General features: G+C 39.5%; 2 pseudogenes; both read left to right on the plus strand.

Moving 5' to 3' along the window:
• The first annotated feature begins 1,417 nt into the window (after window positions 1-1,417).
• Window positions 1,418-1,930, plus strand: LOC149169063 (putative methyltransferase At1g29790 pseudogene; annotated as a pseudogene).
• A 2,293-nt stretch (window positions 1,931-4,223) lies between these two features.
• LOC149169064 (putative methyltransferase At1g29790 pseudogene) lies at window positions 4,224-4,736 on the plus strand (annotated as a pseudogene).
• The last annotated feature ends 401 nt before the right edge of the window (window positions 4,737-5,137 follow it).

The following is a 5,137-nucleotide window of genomic DNA, read 5'->3' on the forward strand; positions in this document are numbered from 1 at the left end:
TTCACAATCTGAGCTTCATCACCGGATGAGTTGCATGATGCCATTAATGAATTCTGAATATTTAATACAAACCCAATAAACCATGGTGTCCAAAAGTCGAATTGTTCTTCTAATGCAGTGTTGATTTTAATTCAGAACCACCCAGAAAAAGACGATGAGAATGAAATGGATCCTGATTAATGGAATATTTTTCACTCTAATCATGTCTTATTTATTAATACTAAATTTGAATGAATGTTATTTTTAGAAAATAAAAATTAATCTTGTCTTACATATTCATACTAAATTTGAATGTATGTTATTTTCAGAAAATAGAAATTAATCGTATCTTATTTATTCATATTAAATTTGAATGAATGTTATTTTCAGACAATAAAAATGAACAATGGCATCATATGAAAGGTCAATTACTCTGTCCACTATTTAATTTCCAGCTATTATGTGATTGATGATATGGCCTGAAATTTAATTTCTGGTTAATTAAATTCAGCAAGTTATTTGTTTAATTAAGATCATAAAGGCATTAGTCATCCGACCATTCTTACTGTAGTGTGCCCTACCCTAATGGCAGTAACCCTCAAAGGGATGAGGCCAACGATCATGCATGTTGGATTTTGAGAAGTGCAAGTGTGTCCGCTTTCTAATATTAAGCAGTCCACCAGGATTTCATTTTTCACTGTTGTGTCCATTGTGACCTACACAAATGGCAGGAGTCTCAAAGGGCAGAGGATGTGTGATGGTGCATATTAGATACTAGGCAGTCCTCTTGAATTTCTTTCTTGTTGTAGTCTGCCCTAAACTAATGGTAGGAGTTTCAAAGGGATGAGACTGTGCGATGGTGCATGTCAGACACTAAGCATTCCATCAGTATTCAGTTCATAATGTAGTGTGCCCTGTCCTGATCCCTAACGGCAGGAAGTCTCAAAGGAATGAGGATGGGAAATGGTGCATATTCATTTTGAGTAGTGGGTGTGTCTACTTTTTAAAAATAAATTGTCCACGAGGATTCCATTCTTACTGCATTATGCCCTATCCTCATGGCAGGAATCTCAAAGGGGATGAGATTGGGGTAACGACGCATATTGGATACTATGCAGTCCACCCATATTACATTCTTACTGTAATGGACCCTACCCAAATGGCACGAAATATCAAAGGCACGAGGCTGGGAGACGGGGTATAATGTATTTTGAGAAGTTCAGGCATGTCTACTAAATCTCGAAGGTAAGAGGCTGGGTGATGGTGGATACTGAATCCTAGGTAGTCCCCCAGGGTTACATTCTTGTTGTAGTGTTTTCTATCTGAAGGTAAGAGTCTCAAAGGGGTGAGGCTAGGTGATGATGCGTATTGGATATTAAGCAGTCCACCAGGATTGCATTCTTCCTGTAGTCTGTCCCACCCTAATGGCGGTGGCTCCATGGATTACTTTGTCGACGAGGTCTTGAATCTGAAGAAGAAGACAATTCGAATTGGGTTGGACATCGGAGGAGGAACAGGAACTTTCGCCATGAGAATGAGGGAGCAGAATGTAACAATTATTACGACTTCCATGAACTTGAACAGGCCCTTCAACAGTTTCATTGCCTCCATAGGGGTTATTCCCATGTATATCACTATAACACACAGGCTGCCATTCTTTGAAAATACTTTGGACATTGTTCATTCTATGCATGTTTTGAGCAATTGGATTCCCACACAGCTGCTCGAATTTGTACTCTATGATATCTACAGGATTCTGAGGCCTGGAGGCCTGTTCTGGCTAGATCATTTTTTCTGCACAAAGGATCAGCTGAAGATCTATGTGTCCATGATTGAGCAGCTAGGGTATAAGAAGCTGAAATGGTCTGTTGCCCCTAAGTTGGATAGAGGGCCCGAGCTCAAAGAAATGTATATATCTGCTCTCTTGGAGAAGCCACTTAAGAGGCAGTGAGCAGGCTACTTGTAGATGCAGTTTTAAGTTTCATGGGCTTAAGGTCCCTTAACTTAAAACAAATAAACATTTCTCTCCGTAATGTATTTTAATTTTCAATTATGGGAATATATATGATGCCCTTGCCTGTCTTTAAGATATTTGCCACTTTCAGTGTATGGTTCATGTATCTGGGTTTGATTTAGGGCTCCAAGATTTTCATATTCATATTAATATATAAAACAGATCTGCAATTTTAATTTCTGGATTTTCTACCGTGCCGTGGTTTTCATTAATTTTTGAAACAATGTGGATGGTTCGTATGTAATGGTCAAGGGTTGAAATTCAATGGCCATGTTTAGTAGGTTTTGACTGCAATGGTGAAACTGCAAATTAATTGGAATTCATCGAGATTGAATTACGAATGGAATAACAAGTAGATACAGTATACAGTAAAATCACGTTATTTTTATCGCTGTGAAATGTAGAATTTGTGTACTGTGTCCAAACTCTTTGTATCAGTGATAAGGACTTGGCCTCTTCTTCAATACACAAAATAGGGTTCCTTGATTTTACTAATATAGATGGCATAGGATGCCCACTGATTGTCTTTTCAAGGCTTGGAAATATATGCATACAAAATCTCGACTTCCTTAAATTATGAAGGGCCTCAGAACTGTCCTTTAAAAGATTCTCCGCTTCCTTACAAATATGTGGAATGAAAAGTCCACCACCTTTCTTCTTTTATAGCCCGGAGATCAAGAAATCACAACTCCAATGACCTACATTGGTCGGCCAAATTCACAGAGCATGATAGTATATAGCAGTGCTTTATGTGACATAGGCTTCTTGGCCTTATTACAAGCACAAGGAATAAGTAGGCATCTTCTTAGATAAAACAATTGACATTAACAAAACTTTTTCTCTTCAATAACTCAGAGAACAAAGAGGCATGAATAGATCGGATTCACTGTCTGAATTGAAGAGCGAGAGAGAATATACGACAGCAGGGAGAGACCATGCAGAGCAGATATGTACATTCATACGGATCTAGGCAGTTCCATGTAGTTTACAAAATAGTTCCATATGTTCATGCAGATAGGGCCGTGCAATCCATAAAGCAACACAGTCCAGACATACAGTATGTCGTATCTCTCGGGCCAACTGTACTGCTCAGTTTAGGGTGATTTGTTGACCATAGAGCTGCTGGATTTTAGCACACTATGAAAGTTTCTTCGTAAGTGTTTTTGAAAGAATGAAAATCTGATTTTGAAGGATAAATTACCTCTGTATGTGTGAAACTGTTTTATGCTTCCACTATTTAATTTCCAGCTATTATGTGATTGATGATATGGCCTGAAATTTAATTTCTGGTTAATTAAATTCAGCCAGTTATTTGTTTAATTAAGATCATAAGGGCATTAGTCATCCGGCCATTCTTACTGTAGTGTGCCCTACCCTAATGGCAGTAACCCTCAAAGGGATGAGGCCAGCGATCATGCATGTTGGATTTTGAGAAGTGCAAGTGTGTCCGCTTTCTAATATTAAGCAGTCCACCAGGATTTCATTTTTCACTGTTGTGTCCATTGTGACCTACCCAAATGGCAGGAGTCTCAAAGGGCAAAGGATGTGTGATGGTGCATATTAGATACTAGGCAGTCCTCTTGAATTCCTTTCTTGTTGTAGTTTGCCCTAAACTAATGGTAGGAGTTTCAAAGGGATGAGACTGTGTGATGGTGCATGTCAGACACTAAGCATTCCATCAGTATTCAGTTCATAATGTAGTATGCCCTGTCCTGATCCCTAAGGGCAGGAAGTCTCAAAGGAATGAGGATGGGAAATGGTGCATATTCATTTTGAATAGTGGGTGTGTCTACTTTCTCAACTAAACTGTCCACGAGGATTCCATTCTTACTGCAGTATGCCCTATCCTCATGGCAGGAATCTCAAAGGGGATGAGATTGGGGTAACGATGCATATTGGATACTATGCAGTCCACCCATATTACATTCTTACTGTAATGGACCCTACCCAAATGGTAGGAAATCTCAAAGGCACGAGGCTAGGAGATGGGGTATAATGTATTTTGAGAAGTCCAAGCGTGTCTACTAAATCTCGAAGGTATGAGGCTGGGTGATGGTGGATACTGAATCCTAGGCAGTCCCCCAGGGTTACATTCTTGCTGTAGTGTGTTCTATCTGAAGGCAAGAGTCTCAAAGGGGCGAGGCTGGGTGATGATGCGTATTGGATATTAAGCAGTCCACCAGGATTGCGTTCTTCCTGTAGTCTGTCGCACCCTAATGGCGGTGGCTCCATGGATTACTCTATCGACAAGGTCTTGAATCTGAAGAAGAAGACAATTCAAATTGGGTTGGACATCGGAGGAGGAATAGGAACTTTCGCTGTGAGAATGAGGGCGTGGAATGTAACAATTATTACGACTTCCATGAACTTGAATGGGCCCTTCAACAATTTCATCACCTCCAGAGGGGTTATTCCCATGTATATCACTATAACACAGAGGATGCCATTCTTTGAAAATACTTTGGACATTGTTCATTCTTTGCATGTCTTGAGCAATTGGATTCCCACACAGCTGCTGGAATTTGTACTCTATGATATCTACAGGATTCTGAGGCCTGGAGGCTTGTTCTGGCTAGATCATTTTTTCCGCACAAAGGATCAGCTGAAGATCTATGTGCCCATGATTGAGCAGCTAGGGTATAAGAAGCTGAAATGGTTTGTTGCCCCTAAGTTGGATAGAGGGTCCGAGCTCAAAGAAATGTATATCTCTGTTGTCTTGGAGAAGCCACTTAAGAGGCAGTGAGCAGGCTACTTGTAGATGCAGTTTTAAGTTTCATGGGCTTAAGGTCCCTTAACTTAAAACAAATAAACATTTCTCTCTGTAATGTATTTTAATTTTCAATTATGGGAATATATATGATGCCCTTGCCTGTTTTTAAGATATGTGCCACTTTCAGTGTATGGTTCATGTATCTGGGTTTGATTTAGGGCTCCAAGATTTTCATATTCATATTAATATATAAAACAGATCTGCAATTTGAATTTCTGGATTTTCTAGCTTCAGAATGACTGGATGGAAGGACTGCTAGCTTCTGAATTCTGATGTAGAGGTGCCAAAGGGATCAGATCTTCAAACATACTGTTGACTGCTTTATCCAATGAGAAGATTGGACTCAGATCAACAAATTCTTAAAACAAAACTCT

Source organism: Pinus tabuliformis, chromosome 4_2 (genome assembly GCF_031772625.1).
Source record: "Pinus tabuliformis cultivar Carrire ecotype Pingquan chromosome 4_2, CPIR1, whole genome shotgun sequence".
NCBI lineage: Eukaryota > Viridiplantae > Streptophyta > Pinopsida > Pinales > Pinaceae > Pinus > Pinus tabuliformis.